The sequence below is a fragment of the Phyllobates terribilis genome, unplaced genomic scaffold, assembly GCF_046119375.1.
Source record: "Phyllobates terribilis strain yellow unplaced genomic scaffold, ASM4611937v1 Scaffold_4__5_contigs__length_816908805, whole genome shotgun sequence".
NCBI lineage: Eukaryota > Metazoa > Chordata > Amphibia > Anura > Dendrobatidae > Phyllobates > Phyllobates terribilis.
Genome location: NW_027362764.1, coordinates 154904862 through 154926443, shown reverse-complemented (window position 1 = coordinate 154926443; position 21582 = coordinate 154904862). Strand labels below are relative to the sequence as shown.

General features: G+C 42.6%; 1 protein-coding gene, 2 non-coding genes and 1 pseudogene across 3 annotated transcripts in view; 2 read left to right on the top strand and 2 right to left on the bottom strand.

Annotated features, from left to right (window-relative positions):
* The window catches only part of HDAC9 (histone deacetylase 9), a 1057517-nt gene that overhangs the window by 218452 nt on the left and 817483 nt on the right, over nucleotides 1–21582 (top strand). The gene's annotated exons all lie outside the window — the stretch shown is intronic.
* LOC141266308 (U4atac minor spliceosomal RNA) lies at nucleotides 2097–2222 on the bottom strand. The gene has a single exon (XR_012320350.1). It is a non-coding gene; the product is annotated as a U4atac minor spliceosomal RNA (small nuclear RNA).
* Nucleotides 16208–16333, bottom strand: LOC141266304 (U4atac minor spliceosomal RNA). Its single transcript, XR_012320347.1, has one exon. It is a non-coding gene; the product is annotated as a U4atac minor spliceosomal RNA (small nuclear RNA).
* LOC141266321 (U4atac minor spliceosomal RNA) lies at nucleotides 19537–19654 on the top strand (annotated as a pseudogene).

Genomic DNA, 21582 nt, shown 5'->3' with positions numbered 1-21582 from the left:
CAGGAAGGATGGGAAATTTTTAAAAATGAGATTCTCAAAGCACAATCGTTAACAATCCCGAAAAGTAGGAAGAATGGGAAGCATTTAAGGAAACCAGGATGGATGAACACAGAACTTAAACACATGCTAAAAAGAAAGAAAGAAATGTTTATTAAATGGAAAGAGGGAGGCATATCTAAAGAAGATTATAATGCAGTCTGCAGATCCTGTAGGGCACGTATCAGGTTAGCTTAAGCTGACAATGAATTAAGGCTTGCAAGAGATGTCAAAAGCAATAAAAAAGGATTTTGGGGGTATGTCAAAAGTAAAAGAAAAGTCAAAGATGCTATAGGGTTTTTACAGGATGAAAATGGAGAAATGGTAAGAGAGGATGTTGAGAAGGCCGAACTTTTTAATTCCTATTTTGCATCTGTTTTCTCTCAGAAAGAAAATGTAACATCAACTGATCTTCACTGTCCTTTTAAAGGAATAGAGGAATCCAAGTTATCTGTAAACAGAAAGATTGTGAGGGAATATTTAGCTAGCATAAATAAGTTCAAGTCTCCAGGTCCAGATGAATTACACCCCAGAGTACTGAAGGAGATCGTAGAAGAAATTTTAGAACCACTCTCCATAATCTTTGAAAATTCTTGGAGAACAGGAGAAGTCCCAGAAGACTGGAGAAGAGCAAATGTTGTTCCTATCTTCAAAAAGGGGAAGAAGGTGGACCCAGGGAACTATAGGCCAGTGAGTCTGACTTCTATACCAGGAAAGATCTTTGAACAAATTATTAAACAACATGTATGTAAGTACATGGATAAGAATGAAGTGATTAACCAGAGTCAGCATGGGTTTGTAACTAACAAGTCATGTCAGACTAACTTAATTTCCTTCTATGACAGAATCACTGACTGGGTGGATCAGGGAAATGCTGTAGATATAGTATATCTTGACTTCAGCAAAGCATTTGACAAAGTATCTCACACCATCCTTATTGAAAAAATGACCAAGTATGCAATGGACCAGGCAACTGTTAGGTGGATTCATAACTGGCTTAGTGATCGGACTCAAAGGGTGGTTGTAAATGGCTTCACATCCAGCTGGATGAATGTCTCAAGTGGGGTACCACAGGGCTCCGTCCTGGGACCTGTATTGTTCAACATCTTTATCAATGATTTAGATGAAGGAATTGAGGGTAAACTGATTAAATTTGCTGATGACACAAAGCTAGGAGGGATAGCTAATACTAGAGAAGAGAGAGAGAGGATTCAAAAAGACCTAAATAAACTGGAGCAGTGGGCAGCAACCAACAGAATGGTTTTTAACAGGGAAAAATGCAAAGTACTACATCTGGGCAATAAAAATGAAAAAAGCATATACAGAATGGGAGGAATAGAGCTAAGCAACAGTACATGTGAAAAAGACTTAGGTATACTAATAGATTATAGACTGAACATGAGTCAACAGTGTGATGCAGCAGCAAAAAAGGCAAATACAATTCTGGGATGTATTAACAGAAGCATACAGTCTAGATCACGTGAAGTCATTATCGGTCTTTACTCCTCTTTGGTCAGACCTCATCTGGAATACTGTGTACAGTTTTGGGCACCACATTTTAAAAAAGACATAGACAAACTGGAGCAAGTTCAGAGAAGAGCGACCAGAATGGTGACCGGTCTGCAAACCATGTCCTATGAGGAACGGTTGCAGGATTTGGGAATGTTTAGCTTGCAAAAAAGAAGACTGAGAGGAGACTTAATAGCTGTCTACAAATATGTCAAGGGCTGTCACATTGTAGAAGGAACATCTTTATTCTCATTTGCACAAGGAAAGACTAGAAGCAATGGGATGAAACTGAATGGGAGGAGACACAGATTAGATATTAGAAAAAACTTTTTGACAGTTAGGGTGATTAATGAGTGGAACAGGCTGCCACGAGAGGTGGTGAGTTCCCCTTCAATGGACGTCTTCAAACAGAGGCTGGACAGACATCTGTCTGAGATGATCTAGTGAATCCTGCTTTGAGCAGGGGGTTGGACCAGATGACCCAGGAGATCCCTTCCAACTCTACCATTCTATGATTCTATGTGAAATGACTTTTAAACCAAAAGAATTAGGGGTCCAAAAATTGCACCTCTCCAGAGCTTTCACCCCAGGGATGCTTCTGTGTTGTTGTGGTGTCAGCAATACTAACCTCATTAAGCATTCATTGGTCAGTAGCTCAACCCCAAGAGAAGGATGGTTGAATACTGACCCTCATTGCCCATGACTGCCCCATACACATGTCTCTTTTCAGTTAAGGAGAGAAGATTTCAAGTTGTAAATTTTACCCTGCATACTATTCTGCAAATAGTTTGCATATTCATGAGAGAGACTAATTAACCCTTTAGAGACTTGGCTCTTTCTGTTCTAGAAGATACAGTGAATTTTTCATTTCATCTAATATTTGTTTGAGTAATTTTTGTACATTTAATTCAATTATTTTTTTCTTGTTTAACAAATTCCTCATCAGCAGGATTCTCCTCAGTAAAGACCAAAAGAGTTCTTGCTGCAAATAATACCCAGGATTCTATGCTGAAACTAATTTGCATGTTGCTTTTGTTGGAGCGTTGCCACGCCCTCTAGTCGGCCACGTCCACTGGAAGGTCTTGTCACTCTTGTAGGTTCAGAGTTGGGAAAAAAAACACATGGTCTCATTCACACTGTGTTACTTTGGTTTTGGGGGCTTTAATTGATTCTCTAAAGCAGATTCTGTCTATATTTTAATTTTGCAGGCATTATTATGTGGCAGAAACATTCTTATTCACGTCTGTAATTGTAAACCAGAATCAGGATTAGAATCTACGCGGAAAAGCTATAGGGCCTGATTCATCATTTGCAGTGTTTTTTTAAAGTTTTGGTTCCAAATCCAAAGAAAAAAATAGTCTTTTATTTCTGTTTTTAAATGTTTTTTTAGCCTCTTTTTCTTGTTTTAGTCTAAAAAATTGCATGTTTTGTAAAATGTCGTAAACATTTCTGTACATAGAATCAGTCTGATCAGCGACTAGAGTATGCTTAAAAAAGTCACAAAATTGATTGCAAAGGTCACAAATGATGAATTAGGTGAAAATATCTCAAAACCCTAATCCCGTACAGTGGAGAATGGGGAAAAAAAAACAAAAACAGGTAAAACATATAAAATAGACTTCAAAAAAGTTGCAAATGGAAAGATGAATTTAGTTCAAGCAAAGAAAAAACAAAAGCAAAAGACTAAAAACTTGGTAAAAAAATCACAAGTATTTGGTAAAATAGCTAAAAATGCTGTGTCCTCAAGGCGACTTTTTTCCTTATGCAAACTATTTGCTGAAAAGCATTCTGGGAATAGTTAACAACTTGAAATCTTCTCTCCATAATTTACTATGGGCATGTGTATGGGGCAGTCATGGACATTCATGGTCAGTATTCAACCATTCTGGGGTTGAATCACTGACCAATAAATGCTTCAGGAGGTAAGTATTGTTGATAACACAGAAACATCCCTGCTGTGAAACCTGTAATCATCTGTAATTTGCATTTAGTGTTTTTTGGGTAGGTCTTACTTCTGTTTTTGGTTTACTATCACTGATTTGGGAATAATTGTTTTTGCTATATTGTAATGTTTGTAAAGGTAATGGTAAATTTACAGAGCAGAGTAATCTGCCAGAGATGTATCTAGGGTTTCTGGCACCCCGCCTCCCAAACACGTATGTTATTTGCAGACGTAGTCATGTGACGGCGAGCTGCTCTTCCTAATTCTTTCAATGTTCAGTGAAAAACTGAGAACAGCAGGAAGAGAATCTCGTTGTCACGTGACTGTAAGTATGAAAATTGCATATGAGTGAAGTGACCGTGTGATTACTGCTGGAACCAGCAAGCAGAGCTGAATCCTGACCGTGAGTATATTATACACTGTTAGGATTGGCTACAGGGCTTCATTTTATAACTAAAGGGCTCGTCCAGGTTTGAGATGAAAGTGTGCAGTCACTCTAGGTGACTGCAGGCTTCTGAATTCTCACAGTGCATGTACTGCACACTTTTAGGATTCCTCTTGCCAGTGATGAGTGGACGGTCATGTGAGCACAAGTGTGAGATTTGTATACTTCTGACCACATTCTGACTAGACGTATCCAGCCTGGTTCAATTCATACATGTGCTTCCCTCTCCCGTTTCACTAAACCTTCGGTGTCTTCAACTCCACTGGAGCACTTACCACCAATCTTGTTGTGCACCAGCGAGTGACGTCAGCAGTGACATGACCTGATCATGATGCTGAGGTCGCCCGACAAGTTAGGGCTTCAACTGTACTCATGTCTGAAAGACGGCGCAAGGTGACTCCCAGACCGGGGGTGAAAAACATGCAGCTACTAGGGAGAAACCTCAGACTAACATATCAGGAGGTATCTGCTATAGCAGAAAGATTAACAATTTTTCTTTATTATAGACCTACCAGTATCAAATCACTAAAGTATCAACTTGTTTGTTTCTCTTAATCTAAAACTACAAATCTTAATTTTAAACTTTAAGAATAGAAGTCCAAAAATTGCACCTCTCTAGAGCTTTCACCCCAGGGATGCTTTTGTGTTGTTTGTGGTGTCAGCAATACTAACTAGAGATGAGCGTTGTTCTACTCGAACTGTTCGCCAATCTCAAATTCGAGCTGTTTTGGGCGGTGTTCGAGCCGTTCGGCGAACACGAACAATTTGAGAAAAATTCGGCTGTTCGAGGTTATGTTCGATAACTGTTCGTGCACCAAAATCATAACTGGATTTTTTCTCAGTAATGATGAAAATTAATGTTAATACGCAGTTTGAGTGTACAGCGGGGTGGGGGGAGGGGCAGGGGATGGATCTCTGCAGGAACAATGAAGATCTCCATTTTTTTTTCTCTTTCCTGCATTTACAGTGGGGAGGTGCAATCTGTCAGCCTATCAGCAGCGCACACACGGAGCGAAGTGCTTTTTTTCACACAAGCAAGGGCATGTGTCATTGGCAGTGTATGTCACATGTCCTTGCCCTATAAGACCAAGCCATTTTCCCCGTCGCCACCATTTTCTCACTGCTGCAGCTGCGTGTTAGACGGCACCGCTGTTGCTGTGTGCGCTATACCTTGTTAATTTCAAGCCAATTTTCGCACAAATATACAGATAGCTTGGGAGTAGGGAATAGTTGTGATTGCAGTCCTTTTAAGGACTAGGTTACAGCATTTCCTACGACTTTTATCAGGCAGGTCTGTGCTCTTAAATAGATAGGTTGTGGGAGTAAAGACTAATTGTAATCCTTTTCAGGACTAGGTTACATCAGTTCCTATCAGTTTTTGCCAGGCAGGTCTGTGCCAGTGCTGTGCAAGTTTTTTTCACAGCATTTGGCTGAATCTAGCAAAGCTAATCCTTTTTGGCCTATTGCAGAGTGTGTTAGTCAGTGGAGTAGCCTATCTGTGTTGCAAGATATACCACCTGTGTATAGAATATCATTTTTTTTACTGCACCTAGTGAAGTAAAATCTTTTGGGCATAGCATCATTCTATTAGTCCATCTATACTGACCTCCATCAGGTTGAAAACTGAATCTAATTTTTTTCTGCATCTAGCTCTGAAAAAATATTTGGCCTTCTAGCAGTGTGTCGGACTTTCTCTATTAGTCCATCTATACTGACCTCCATCAGGTTGCAAATTCAAAATAATTTTTATCTGCATCTACAGTACCTCTGAAAAAATATTTGGGCTTCTAGCTGTGTGTGGGACTTGTTGTATTAGTCCATCTATACTGACCTCCATCAGGTTGCAAACTGAATATATTTTTTTCTGCATCTACCTCTGAAAAAATATTGGGCTTCTAGCTGTGTGTGGATCTTGTTCTATTAATCCATCTATACAGACCTCCATCAGGTTGCAAACTGAATATAATTTTTTTCTTCATCTAGCTCTGAAAAAATATTTGGCCTTCTAGTAGTGTGTGGGACTTTCTCTGTTAGTCCATCTATACTGACCTCCATCAGGTTGCAAACTGAATATATTTTTTTCTGCATCTACCTCTGAAAAAATATTGGGCTTCTAGCTGTGTGTGGGTCTTGTTCTATTAATCCATCTATACTGACCTCCATCAGGTTGCAAACTGAATATAATTTTTTTCTGCATCTAGCTCTGAAAAAATATTTGGCCTTCTAGTAGTGTGTCGGACTTTCTCTATTAGTCCATCTATACTGACCTCCATCAGGTTGCAAATTAAAAATAATTTTTATCTGCATCTACAGTACCTCTGAAAAAATATTTGGGCTTCTAGCTGTGTGTGGGACTTGTTGTATTAGTCCATCTATACTGACCTCCATCAGGTTGCAAACTGAATATATTTTTTTCTGCATCTACCTCTGAAAAAATATTGGGCTTCTAGCTGTGTGTGGGACTTGTTGTATTAGTCCATCTATACTGACCTCCATCAGGTTGCAAACTGAATATATTTTTTTCTGCATCTACCTCTGAAAAAATATTGGGCTTCTAGCTGTGTGTGGGACTTGTTGTATTAGTCCATCTATACTGACCTCCATCAGGTTGCAAACTGAATATATTTTTTTCTGCATCTACCTCTGAAAAAATATTGGGCTTCTAGCTGTGTGTGGGTCTTGTTCTATTAATCCATCTATACAGACCTCCATCAGGTTGCAAACTGAATCTAATTTTTTTCTGCATCTAGCTCTGAAAAAATATTTGGCCTTCTAGCAGTGTGTCGGACTTTCTCTATTAGTCCATCTATACTGACCTCCATCAGGTTGCAAATTAAAAATAATTTTTATCTGCATCTACAGTACCTCTGAAAAAATATTTGGGCTTCTAGCTGTGTGTGGGACTTGTTGTATTAGTCCATCTATACTGACCTCCATCAGGTTGCAAACTGAATATATTTTTTTCTGCATCTACGTCTGAAAAAATATTGGGCTTCTAGCTGTGTGTGGGACTTGTTGTATTAGTCCATCTATACTGACCTCCATCAGGTTGCAAATTGAATATAATTTTTTTCTGCATCTAACCCAGCCAATAGTTTTGGCCTAATACCACAGTTTGGCCACTCAGCTCTGCTCGGTTGCCATCCATTGTTTTTTTGTGCAAACAACTCCAGAGTTGTGAATTAGTTAACCACCAAAATGAGTGGAAAAAGGCCTGCTGCTGGTGGAAAGGGGAATAGGCATGTTGGGAAGGGGAAAAAAGGTTGTGTCCGTGGGGTAGGTGTTAAAGCAACAGTAACATCTGCAGAAGAAAGACCATCTTCCAGCCAAACTAAAATGTCTACTTCTTTTAGCGGACAATGTGATAAGATCCCTTTCTTACGGCCACGCCAATCGCTACAAATTCCAGATGAGGCACAAAAACAGCAGGTGCTTCAACGGATATCAAGTGCTCCTTTAAGTGGGCTCTCCTCCACATCAACTTCAACATCACAAATACTCCAGTCCTCAAAGGTGTCACCCAAATCGCACTTGCTTCCTCACAGCTCCCAAATCTCCAGCTGCCCGTCTGAGTATGAGGTAGAACAGATGGTTGAGTCTGCAGAGCTGTTTACTCATACTATAGCCTGGGAATCAGAGGTCGACTCCAGCGCTTCTGTGAATCCAGACGAGGAAATGATCTGCACTGATGCCCAGAATCTTTATGAGTCGGATCCAGGACCAGACGCAGAAGGTTCTGACCATAATGTAGACCCTCATTCCCAAACTGTAACTCCTGTTGGTGGAGACAATGAGGAAGACGATGATAAGACTCAAATACCTGATTGGAGCGACAACTTTAGTTTTTTGTCAGGGCAGGAACAGGTTGGCTCTGAGGACGACGGGTGTGATAACGCACAGGGTGATGATGATGAGGTTGGAGATCCCACTTACTGTCAACCCACAGTCAGCCAAGAGATGAGGTCAGCAGAGGAGGTGGAGGAAGATGCTAGTGACGACGAGGTCAGGTTGCGCCTTCCTGGACAGAGACGTAGTACTGGAAGAACGTCAACAACTGCATCCTCAAACACAACTCTGCCTCTCACCACAAGTCGTGGTGGCTGTTCAGGTCGCATGGGTGCTAAGCCTTGCATAGCCTGGGCATTTTTTCAGATCGATAAAGATGACCCAACTCGTGTTATCTGTAACATTTGTCAGCAAAAGCTAAGTAGAGGCCAAAAAATACATAGTTTGAGTACTTCATGCATGAACCGGCACATGGACATGAAGCATAAGTTGCAGTGGGAAGCTCAGTGTGCTACAATGCGGCCTAGCCGGCCGGGCCAACCACCATCTGCCATATCTTGTGCATCCGCGGCCTCTTCATCCTCTGTGACTGGGGGGACAGCAGTCACACCTGTTTTGGGGCGCAGACCTGCCACCTCTTTACCCGCAACAGCCAGCGTGATTGGCAGGTCATCATTTTCTTTGGAGGTGGTAACACCAGCTGGTGTTGAGCGCTGTCCGACATCGATAGCACCACCTTTGGATCAAGGCAACCTAACATGTCCGCCTGCATCTTCCTCACAGACCGGCAGTTTGCCGGGGACACCCTTATCAACCCCGTCTAAGCACAATAGCCAGCCCTCGGTCCCTCAGATGTGGACAAGTAAAAGACCATTTCCTCCTAGCCATGAGAAAGCTAAGAGGTTGAATTTCACCATCTGCAAGCTCTTGGCTACAGAAATGCTGCCTTTCCGCCTGGTGGACACAGAGGATTTTCGAGACCTTATGTCCGTCGCAGTGCCCCAGTACCAGATGCCCAGTCGGCACTACTTCTCAAAGAAAGGTGTGCCTGCGCTCCACCAGCATGTCGCACACAACATCACCTCTTCTTTGAGAAACTCTGTGTGTGACAGGGTGCATTTCACCACAGACACTTGGACGAGTAGGAATGGACAGGGGCGTTACATGTCGCTGAATGGGCACTGGGTAACTATGGTGACAGCAGGACAAGGGGCTGCTGTCCAAGTCTTGCCGTCCCCACGAGTTGTGCGTCAATCCTCTTTATGTCAAAGTTCCTCCACTGCTTCTGCCTCTTCAACCTCCTCTCGGTCTTCCACCTGCACCCAAAACCTGTCTGGTCATGCCACAAGCTTTCTAACTGCGCAGAAGGGATCCTGCACACCTCCTTACTATGCTGGCAGTAGGGCTCAACGTCATCAGGTGGTTTTTACTTTGAAATGTCTGGGAAATATGAGTCACACAGCTGAGGAGTTGTGGTCAGCTCTGGAGAACCAATTTCATGAATGGTTGTCTCCACTGGACCTGAAACCAGGGAAGGCCGTGTGCGACAATGCTGCAAACCTGGGTGCGGCCCTTTGCCGGGGCAATGTCACACACGTGCCTTGTATGGCTCACGTGTTGAACCTGGTTGTCCAGCAATTTTTAGCCCACTATCCCAGACTAGATGGCCTTCTGCAGAGGGCACGGTCGCTGTGTGCTCACTTCCGCCGTTCGCATCCCGCAGCTCAGCGACTTACATCTCTACAGAAGTCGTTGGGCCTGCCACTTCACCGGCTAAAATGCGATGTGCCTACCCGGTGGAATTCAACTCTGCACATGTTGCAGCGACTGTGGCAGCACCGACAAGCCCTGGTGCAATACGTTCTGACGTATAGCCTGGGCCAACGAGATTCAGAGGTGGGGCAAATCACGCTGGAGGAGTGGTCTCAGATCAGGGACCTATGCACCCTTCTGCACAGTTTTGAAATGGCGACGAAGATGTTTAGTGCTGACGATGCCATTATCAGCATGACTATTCCGGTGATTTACATGCTGGAGCACATGTTAAACAGAATTCGGAGTCAGGTGGTGGCACAAGAGGAGGTGGAGGAAGTAGAGGAGGAGGAGTTGTATGCGGAAGGGCTAACATCTGCAAGGTCCAGACGGTCGGCAGCACCAAGGCGGCAGGCATGTGAGGGTGGGGGAGATGGTTTTACCAGGGCGCATGGTAGCAGCCAAACTAGTGAGGAAGGTGCAGGAGCCCAGGAAGAAGTGGAGGACGAACTGATGGAAGACTCATCAGATGAGGGAGACCTTGATCACATTTCTGTTGTGCGAGGTTGGGGGGAGAGGACAGAGGAAGGAAGCATGATTGTTACCTCGCCACCAACACAACAGGGACTTGGTGCTCCTGGATGCGCAACACACATGAGTGCCTTCTTGCTGCACTACCTGCAACATGACCCTCGAATTGTGAGAATTAGAAATAATCCTGACTACTGGGTTGCCACACTGTTAGATCCCCGGTACAAAAGTAAATTTGCAGAAATTATTCCTGCCATAGAAAGGGATGCACGCATGCAGGAGTATCAGCAGAGACTGTTGCAGAATCTTACATGTGCTTTTCCACAAAATACCAGTGGTGCACGTAGTGAATCTCACAGTTCCAACTTGCCAACCGTGGGACCGTCAAGTGTTCAGCACTCAAACCGCAACAGAACCACAGTATCTGCTGGTAACATCAATTTTGCGGAATCATTTCACCACTTTTTTAGCCCATCCTTTGCAAGGCCACAGGAGACAAGAAGTCTGACACATAGTCAACGCCTAGAGACGATGGTACAGGAGTATCTCCAAGTAAACATTGAAGCCACGACTGTGTCACTGGACCCTTGCTCTTTTTGGGCTTCCAATCTGGATAAATGGCCGGAGCTAGCCACTTACGCCTTGGAGATCTTGTCATGCCCCGCAGCCAGCGTTCTGTCTGAACGTGTGTTCAGCGCTGCTGGTGGTGTGCTGACAGATAAGCGCACGCGGCTCTCCACTGATAATGTAGACAGACTCACGTTCATAAAGATGAACAAATCATGGATCCGAAACGACTTTTCTACCCCTGTGTCATCCTGGGGAGAGTAAAAGCTTGATGATTGGTTAAAATCACCCTACCAACCGTTTTAAGCTTTCAAATTACTAATCATGTTTATCTGTATCTTGACTGGAAAATAATTTGGGCTTTGTAGCAGTGTGCAGCACTGATCCTATTAGGCCATCTATAATAAGCTCCACCAGATTTAAAATTAAAAATAATTTTTAGCTGCATCTAGCCCGGAAAATAATTTTGGGGCTCCGAGATGCGCAAGACACATAAGTGCCTTCTTGCTGCACTACCTGCAGCATGACCCTCATATTGTCAGAATTCGAAGTAATCATGACTACTGGGTTGCCACACTCTTAGATCCCCCAAACTTTTCGATCAACCTTTTCATTTTAATAAAGACCAAAAAAATGGTCATTTTTGAAATTATAAGCATTAGCAGGTTGTTAGAAACTGAAATCAAACAGTTTTCAACTCAAAACTTTATTCTAGGTGATGTTACATTTTCACATAGGACCCCTTGTTCGAAAGGAGCTTCTGAACTCTCTCGTCCATTGAATTTGTCAGGTTTTGGATGGTTTCTGCTTCAATTGTTTTGCATGAGGACAGAATACCCTCCCAGAGCTGTTGCTTAGATGTGAACTGCCTCCCGCCATCATAGACACTCCATTTAATGATGCTCCAAAGGTTCTGAATGGGGTAGAGGTCAGGGGAGCATGGGGGTCACACCATAAGTTTGTCCCCTTTTATGCCCATATCAGCCAGAGATGCAGATGTTTTATGTGCAGCATGAGATGGTGCATTATCATGCAGAAAAATGATCTTGCTGTGAAATACACGGTTCTTCTTCTTGAACCATGGCAGGAAGTGCTGTTTGAGAAAATCCACATACATTATGGAGTTCATCTTTAGCGCCTTCAGGGATCCTAAAGGGGCCGACAATCTCTCTCCCCATGATTCCAGCCCAAAACATTACTCCACCTCCTCCTTGTTGGCGCTGTAGCCGTGTTTGCGTGGGGTGTCCATCAACCAGCCATCCTCCACTCCATCCATCTGGACCATCGAGCGCTGCACGGCACTCATCCGTGAACAAAACAGTTTTGAAATCAGTCTTCATGTAATGTTTGGCCCACTGGAGCCGTTTCTGCTTGTGTGAAGTGGATAGAGGAGGTCGACAGGATGGCGTATGCACAGCTGCAAACCTCTGAAGGACCCTGCATCTTGTTGTTCGGGGGAGGTTGGAGGCACCAGCAGCTTCAAAAACTTGTCTGCTGCTATGACAAGGCTTTTTTGCCGCTGCTCTTTTAACCTGACGTAATTGCCTGTAGGAAAGAGTCCTCAATTTGCCCTTATCAGCACGCACACGTGTGTACTGTGAATCAGCTACATACTTCTTGATTGCCAAGACACTTCATCCTGATCATCGCACAATGTTGATTGTAGTCATGCCTTGACCTAAACACTCCACAATTTGTTGCTTCTCAGCAGCCGACACATCCTTTTTCTTTCCCATTTTGGCAGAAAATGTAGGCTGCTTAATAATGTGAGAGAGCCTTCTTAAGTAGTCTTGCCTTTCATTGGACACACCTGCCAAACTAATTAGCACAGGTGTCTGCAATTGCTTACAGTGATATAAAGAGCCCTGACACACATCACCATCAATGAGTTTAACTGACAAACAAACAAATTCTTCCCTTATCACTCCTAAACACTTTTTGCATAATAATTTGGAACGCAGTGTACATGTGCTTTTCCACAAAACACCAGTGGTTCACGTAGTGAATCTTACAGTTCTAACTTGCCAACCGTGGTCTGTATGGAATTGTTCAATAAAGGGCCCAAAATTAAGATAACATAGATGGGAGAGGTCTCTATGAATAGGAATTCCTAAGTATTTGATACCCTGTGAGGGCCAGGCAAAGGGAAAGTTGGACTGGATGGAATCCTATATGGATTTGGGGAGGGAGACATCGAGGGCCTCAGACTTCGCTGCATTGATTTTAAAATTTTACCATGTAACAAAGTGATCTATTTCAGCCATAACAGCAGGGATGGATATATGTGATTGAGTGATATATACTAGGACATCATCAGCAAATAGAGAGCACTTGTACTCGGTGCCTCCCACCTCAATCCACCTAATATTGGGGTTATGGCGAATTGATGAGAGCAGGTGCTCCGTCACTAGGATGTATAAGAGAGGGGACAGAGGACATCCCTGCCTTGTCCCATTGGTGATTGTGAAAGGTGATGAAAATGTTCTGACGCGCCCCCTGGGCCTTGGGACACCCGGAGCCGGACCTTTTTGGTGGATGCTGGTGGTTGTAGTCTCCGCGGCGGCAACCCGGTTCCGTGGCTCAGGGCGGTCAAACCAGTGGCGGAACTATTTATGTGGTTTTGATGTTTAAATGTCCGACTACGCCACCCGTGGATTGCGGTCAGAGTGAACCGCCGCTCCAGGGCAGACCGCTGAGGCTGGTGTTGTGGGTGCAGCAGAGCATAGCATAACTCCCCACGGGAGGAGTATAGCCTCAGGGCAGTGTATGCGGAGGATGGGGGTGATGGTGCAGGGCAGCAGCAGTAACGACACGGAGTCAGTGATGCAGTCCAGGGCCTTTACTCACAGTTCTTATTATCCAGACCACGTCTGCAGGTAACGGCTGCCCACGTCGTACTGTGCTCACCAGGTGAGGGGCTCAGACAACTCCCAGATAACTTTGGAGCACTTCACAGGACCCCCTTTGTGTGTCCTTTGTCTGGCCTTTCTTACCAACACTTCTGTCCGGCTGCCTCGGGCCTCCTCTTGGTAAACTTGGCGCCAGTTTCCCTGACCCTATGTGGTGCCTTCCTAGCGGGTGTAGCGAGGGGCTGCGCCACATAAAATGTCAGAGCCTCCGGTTTCTAGCTGAGGGTCGTTTCCTGCCTCCACTAGTTCGGGGACCGGTCTCCCCCTTTGGCCTGACCCCTCCACGCAGGTGGATTCGGGCGTGCGGTGGCGACTCGCCCGTCCGCACCCCTGGGATCCCTTCATTCCTCGTTCCTGGAGCCTTCTCCGCTCCTCTTCCTTCCTTCTCCCTCTTCCAGGCCTGGGCCTCTGTTACTAGGCCCGCCTCCGGAGCAGAGCTCATGCAGAGCCCCTGCTCCCTGCCACTTCTGCTCAGACTTCTCTGCACTGAACTAAGATGGTGCCCACCTTTTATACTCCCTTCTCAATGCACCCAGGAACTGCTTCCTCCCTGCTCCTGCACTACAGGGTTCCCCTTCCTCAGTGTTCCCTCCCCCCACTCCAGCCAGGGACAGGGACTGTCGTGCCCATCTCAGGGGCATATTGGTCGCCCTGCCCCACGGCAATGTGGTGTAATGCATGCAGGTGTCGGGTCCTGATCCACACTCCATCCTTACCTGAGAGTGAGATATCACACCTCTGGGTGAGGTGCAATACGTCTGTAGCAACCGAGCCCTCAGGGTGCTACAGTTCCATTTATCTTCAGCCTAGGTGACGTATTGCGATACAGGGCCGTGATTTTGGCTATAAAAGGGTCCCCTAGACCCCTACCCCAAGCTTTTTAAGAGAATCATATATGGCGTGCCAGGAGACTCTATGGAATGCTTTCTCAGCATCCAACGAGAGTATCTAATTACAAATTTTTAACTGCATCTAGCCCAGGAAATACTTTGTGCCTAGTAGCAGTGTCTGCTAGTCAGCGGATTATCCCGGCTGTTAAGCAAGCTACACCACCTGTAGTTTAGACACTTAATTTTTTCAAAGGAAATGCTTCGGGACCATGGGATACTTAGTGAAGAGCATCAGGAGGCACCCCAAGGCATAGGGGCTGGGACTGGCAGTAGGATGCCTTGCGGTGGACAGCCGAGCTCGATCCTTATAAAAGCTTTTTAACTGCAGCAGCTTTAGTGGACGCTACTGGAGCTGGAATTACCGCGGCTGCTGGCATGAGACTTGCCCTCCAATAGATCCTTGTAAATGGATTTAAAGTGTATTCATTCAAATTAGAGAGACAATTTAAATTAAAAAGCTTAGAGCTGCCTCCACCACAGGGGGGCTCGCTCGACCCACCAGCGGACAGGCACCAGTATTGGGAGAGGGGGGCTGGCCGTCAGGGTTCACCGCGGCTCTGGCACAAACCCGGCGACACGGAGGTGGCACGGGCAGGAGCGGACTGGCCCTGTCGGCTTCTCACTTTTTGGATTTTAGAAGGGCATGACATGCCTATATCTGTGTCTCCCCCTCCTTTTACTCCTCCACCTCTTTTCTTTTCGCATGACTATATGTACTTGTCACTTTTCCATGTGTTAGTTGTGTCTTCTGAGCAGTTTGTCAGCTTTTGGACACCTTTGAAGGTGTTTTCTATGTGTTTTTGTTTGCCTGCCATTGGTTTTAACGGTGTTCGACAAACCGAACCGAACTCGAACACTACGGGGGTGGCTCAACATTAATACTAACCTCATTAAGCATTCATTGGTCAGTAGCTCAACCCCAAGAAAAGGATGGTTGAATACTGACCCTAAATAGCCATGACTGCCCCATACACATGCCCTTTGTAAATTGTGGAGAGACTATTTCAAGTTGCTAACCATTCCCAGAATGCTTTTCAGAAAATAGTTTGCATAAAGAAAAAAGGTGGCCTTGAGGACACAGCATTTTTGGCAATTTTTCCAAACACTTGTGATTTTTACCAAGCTTTTGGTCTTTTGCTTTTGTTTTTTTGCTCGGACTAAATTCATCTTTCCATTTGAACCTTTTTTGAAGTCTATTTTATATGTTTACCTGTTTTTTCCATTCTCCACTGTAGGTGGCGATTAGGGTTTCAAGATGTTTTTGCCTAATTCATCATTTGTGACCTTTGCAATAAATTTTGTGACTTTTTGAAACGTACTCTAGTCCCCGACCAGAGTGATTCTATATGCAACAGAAATACTTATGACATTTTGCGAAACATGCAACTATTTGGACTAAAAAAAGAAAGAAACGTAAAAAACGCAAAACCAGTTAAAGACTGAAATAAGATTTTTTTTAACTTTGCACAAAATTCCTGAACTGTGTGCAACATTATAACAAGTTTAGCACAAAAATGGCAGTGAATATATCACAAGACAGAAAAATAAAAATGGCTTAAACAACCCCACAAATGATGAATCAGGTGCTATAGTTTTTCTGTGTAGATCCTAATCCTGATTTACAATTATTGACGTGAATAAGAATGTTTCTGCCATATGGTAATACTTGTAATAGTAAATCATTTATAAAACATACCCAGAATCTGCTACAGAGAAACAATTACCAATTATTCTGTGTCCTGGATCCTCTAGAACCAAATTATCACAGTATAAAGGAGATCATGTATTCATTTCCTCAGCAGTAAATCTTCCAATCTTACTTTTAAACCAAAAGAATTGGGGTTCCAAAAATTGCACCTCTCCAGAGTGTACACTCCAAGGATGCTTCTGTGTTGTTGTGGTGTCAGCAATACTAACCTCATTAAGCATTCATTGGTCAGTAGCTCAACCCCAAGAGAAGGATGGTTGAATACTGACCCTCATTGCCCATGACTGCCCCATACACATGTCTCTTTTCAGTTAAGGAGAGAAGATTTCAAGTTGTAAATTTTACCCTGCATACTATTCTGCAAATAGTTTGCATATTCATGAGAGAGACTAATTAACCCTTTAGAGACTTAGCTCTTTCTGTTCTAGAAGATACAGTGAATTTTTCATTTCATCTAATATTTCTGTTTGAGTAATTTTTGTACATTTAATTCAATTATTTTTTTCTTGTTTAACAAATTCCTCATCAGCAGGATTCTCCTCAGTAAAGACCAAAAGAGTTCTTGCTGCAAATAATACCCAGGATTCTTTGCTGAAACTAATTTGCATGTTGCTTTTGTTGGAGCGTTGCCACGCCCTCTAGTCGGCCACGTCCACTGGAAGGTCTTATCACTCTTGTAGGTTCAGAGTTGGGAAAAAAAACACATGGTCTCATTCACACTGTGTTACTTTGGTTTTGGGGGCTTTAATTGATTCTCTATAGCAGATTCTGTCTATATTTTAATTTTGCAGGCATTATTATGTGGCAGAAACATTCTTATTCACGTCTGTAATTGTAAACCAGAATCAGGATTAGAATCTACGCGGAAAAGCTATAGGGCCTGATTCATCATTTGCAGTGTTTTTTTAAAGTTTTGGTTCCAAATCCAAAGAAAAAAATAGTCTTTTATTTCTGTTTTTAAATGTTTTTTTAGCCTCTTTTTCTTGTTTTAGTCTAAAAAATTGCATGTTTTGTAAAATGTCGTAAACATTTCTGTACATAGAATCAATCTGATCAGCGACTAGAGTATGCTTAAAAAAGTCACAAAATTGATTGCAAAGGTCACAAATGATGAATTAGATGAATACATCTCAAAACCCTAATCCCGTACAGTGGAGAACGGAAAAAAACAAAAACAGGTAAAACATATAAAATAGACTTCAAAAGAGTTGCAAATGGAAAGATGAATTTAGTTCAAGCAAAAAAAAAAACAAGAGCAAAAGACCAAAAACTTGGTAAAAAATCACAAGTATTTGGTAAAATAGCTAAAAATGCTGTGTCCTCAAGGCGACTTTTTTCCTTATGCAAACTATTTGCTGAAAAGCATTCTGGGAATGGTTAGCAACTTGAAATCTTCTCTCCATAATTTACAATTGGCATGTGTATGGGGCAGTCATGGCCATTCATGGTCAGTATTCAACCATCCTTCTCCTTGGGTTGAGTTACTGACTAAGGAATGCTTTATGAGATTAGTTTTTTTGACAGCACAGATGCATCCTTGCTGTGAAAGCTGTAATCACCTATAATTTGCTTTTAGTTTTTTTTGGGTAGGTCTTACTCCTGTTATAGGTTTACAATCACTGACTTGGGAATAATTGTTTTTGTTATATTGTAATGTTTGTAAAGGTAATGGTAAATTTACAGAGCTGAGTAATCTGCCAGAGATGTATCTAGGGTTTCTGGCACCCCGCCTCCCAAACACGTATGTTATTTGCAGACGTAGTCACGTATCGAAAAGCTGTTCTTCCTAATTCTCTCAATGTTCAGTGAAAAACTGAGAGCAACAGGAAGAGAAGCTCGTTGTCAAGTGACCGTAGGTATGAAAATCGCATATGAGTGAAGTGACCGTGTGATTACTGCTGGAACCAGCAAGCAAAGCTGAATCCTGACAGTGAGTATATTATACACTGTTAGAATTGGCTACAGGGCTTCATTTTATAACTAAAGGCCTCGTCCAGGTTTGAGATGAAAGTCCACAGTCACTCTAGGTGACTGCAGGCTTCTGAATTCTCACAGCGCATGTACTGCACACATTTAGGATTCCTCTTGCCGGTGATGAGTGAAAGGTCATGTGAGCACAAGTGTGAGATTTGTATACTTCTGACCACATTCTGACTAGACGAATCCAGCCTGGTTAAAATCATACATGTGCTTCCTTTCCTCGTTTGACTAAATCTTAAGGTGTCTTCAGCTCCACTGGAGCACTTACCACCAATCTTGTTGTGCACCAGCGAGTGATGTCAGCAGTGACATGACCTGATCATGCTGCTGATGTCGCCCGGCAGTCAGGGCTTCAACTGCACTCATGTCTGAAAGACGGCGCAAGCTGACAGCTGGATCAGAGAATGGCAGACTCCCAGTCTGGGGGTGAAAAAAATGCAGCTACTAGGGAGACACCTCGGACTACTGTATCAGGAGGCCTGATGCCCCCCCCCCCCCCCCCATGTAACATGTTCACATGTCTTGCTAGTAATGAGTTCATATTACTGACAGTGTAAATTTCTCCTGCAATGACTTAGTCCGGCCATTAGGGGTCAGCAAGAAACAAGTAGATCCTGTAGATCACTGTAGATCCTGGCTGACATAATGAACGCTGGTATTCTGGCTAATGCTCTTCTTGTGGACATTACAGGTGGCATTATTGTGGGGCATAGCAACTCTCTTGGGGGGAGTTCTTATTCAGGTACATTTTTTTACATACATGTTCTATCTTCTATGTTTTTCATGGATAGAAGATGCACCTATTATAGGCTATGGTGCTGTTCACATGTCCGAGTTTTTTTCCAGACCTTGTGTATACAAAAATATCATGAAGAAGTGTCCATTTTTTGGCGTCATTGATGAAAATAACCCATACAAATCTATGGTTCCGTGAAAATTCTGCATACAGATGGCATCAGTGTGCTGTCTGAAACACTGATGGGAACTACTGACACACGGAACAAACACTGATGAACAACGGTCCGAACTTTTACATATATGAAAAATCACAGACGTCTGAATGAAGCCTAAGGCAGGGGCTGCATGGCAACATGTGTCGCAGAACAGAAATTCTCTGAAAAGTCTTGTGAGAAGACCAAAACTTGTCTGAGTCTTCTTTTTAGAGGTTTGATTTTGCGCTAAAAAAAATTAGCAAAGTTGCCGATAAATCATATGTCGATTGAAATTTGTATAGAAGTTTATGGCAATTATGTCGCTTGCGACCTGTGACTAGTGACACAAAATCCAACAAATGTGGAGACATTTGTGACTCAGATGCAGTGTATCCCAAGTCTCTGAAAGGTTAATTAGTCTTTCTCCTGAATATGCAAACTATTTGCAGAATAGCATGCTGGGTAAAATTTGCAACTTGAAATCCTATCTCCTTAACTGAAAAGAGACATGTGTATGGGGCAGTCATGGGCAATAAGGGTTAGTATTCAACCATCCTTCTCTTGGGGTTGAGATACTGACCAATGAATGCTTAATGAGATTGGTATTGTTGACACCACAGAAGCATCCTTGGGGTGAACACTCTAGAGAGGTGCAGTTTTTGTACCCCTATTCTTTTGTTATAAAAGTAAGATTTGTAGGATTGGAGTTGGGAAAATAATACATGGTTTTGTTTACAGTGTGTTACTTGTGCTCAAATTGATTCTCTATAGCAGATTCTGTCTATATTTTAATTTTTGCAGGCATTATGTAGCAGAAACATTCTTATTCACGTCTGTAATTGTAAATCAGGATTAGACTCTACGTGGAAAAGCTATAGGGCCTGATTTATCATTTGCAGTGGTTTTTTTTTTAAGTTTTTGTGCCAAACCCAAAGTAAAAAAAATCCTTTATTTCTGTTTTTAAATGTTTTTTTTTTGCTCTTTTTTTAGTCTCTTTTACTTGTTTTAGTCTAAAAAGTTACATGTTTTGTAAAATGTAAACATTTCTGTATATAGAATCAGTCTGATCAGCGACTAGAGTATGTTTCAAAAAGTCACAAAATTTATTGCAAAGGTCACAAATGATGAATTAGGCGTAAACATCTCAAAACCCTAATCCCCTACAATGGAGAACAGGAAAAAAAACAAAAGCATGTAAACATATAAAATAGACTTCAAAAAGTTGCAAATGGAAAGCTGAATTTAGTTCAAGCAAAAAAAAAACAAGAGCAAAAGGCCAAAAACTTGGTAAAAAATCATAAGTATTTGGTAAAATAGTCAAAAATTCTGTGTCCTCAAAGCCACTTTTTTCCTTATGCAAACTATTTGCTGAAAAGCATTCTGGGAATGGTTATCAACTTTAAATCTTCCCTCCATAATTTACAAAGGGCATGTGTATGGGGCAGTCATGGCTATTCATAGTCAGTATTTAATTATTCTGTTCTTGGGGTTGAGCTACTGACCTGTGAATAATTAATGACACCACAGATGACACAGAAGTATCCTTGTGGTGAAAGCTCTAATTTGCATTTTGTTTTTTTGGGTAGGTCTTACTCCTGATTTTGGTTTACAATTACTGACTTGGGAATAATTGTTTTTGCTATAGTGTTGTGTTTGTAAAAGTAATGGTAAAATATATAGAATATTTGCCAGAGATGTATCTAGGGTTTCCAGCACCCTGCCCCCCAAGCATATATGCTATTTACACACGTAGTCACGTGCCGACGAGCTGCTCTTCCTAAGTGAAGTGGCCATGTGATGACTGCTGGAACCTGCAAGCAGAGCTGAATCCTGACAGTGAGTATGTTACACGCTAACAGAAAAAAATGTTGGCATGTCCAGTACAAGAAATAGGTGTGAACAGGTGCTTAATAGGAGTTGCTACCTCCATAAAATACTAAAAAACAAAGCAGCACTCTGTAACGCTAAGTATGCGAACATGAAATATATGAAATTTGAATAGCATTACTGCTCTAGAAAATATCAGTCCCCTTGAGAAAGGCAATAGCGCCGAAACGCACGTCGGGGAAGTACGCATCGTGCAGGTTCTCAGTCTCCCACCTAGGTAATTATGCTTGACTTTTGATTATTTGAGACAGTAAGGATAGGGATGTTCACTTTAGATATGGCTATTTATAATATGAATTGACGTTTTTTCATGGTGTCCCTTCATATTTGCTATAGTCTCCTAAGCATTTGACAATGGGGAGGAAGGTAGTTGCGAGACGAGATAACTGCATCTCATGTGCTACCTGCTTGTTTTTTATCCATGTTTTAATGATTTGTATGTTGATTTGGTACTCATTTGTCTCCCTGGACATTCTGCTCTATTTTCTACTTTGTATGTAAAGAATTTTTTGAATAAAGTTTATACATGTTTTTCACATTATGGCCATGTGATCGTTGTTTTCTGCTTCGGCACTCCCTAATTTGCAGTTTTTCCACGATTGGCCACTTAGATATATATATCTAGTGAGTGGGTTGCAGCATGGATGGTTCATGCCTACTCTATTTGATACATATATTTATATTGTGCAACTCTAAACTCTGCTCTAA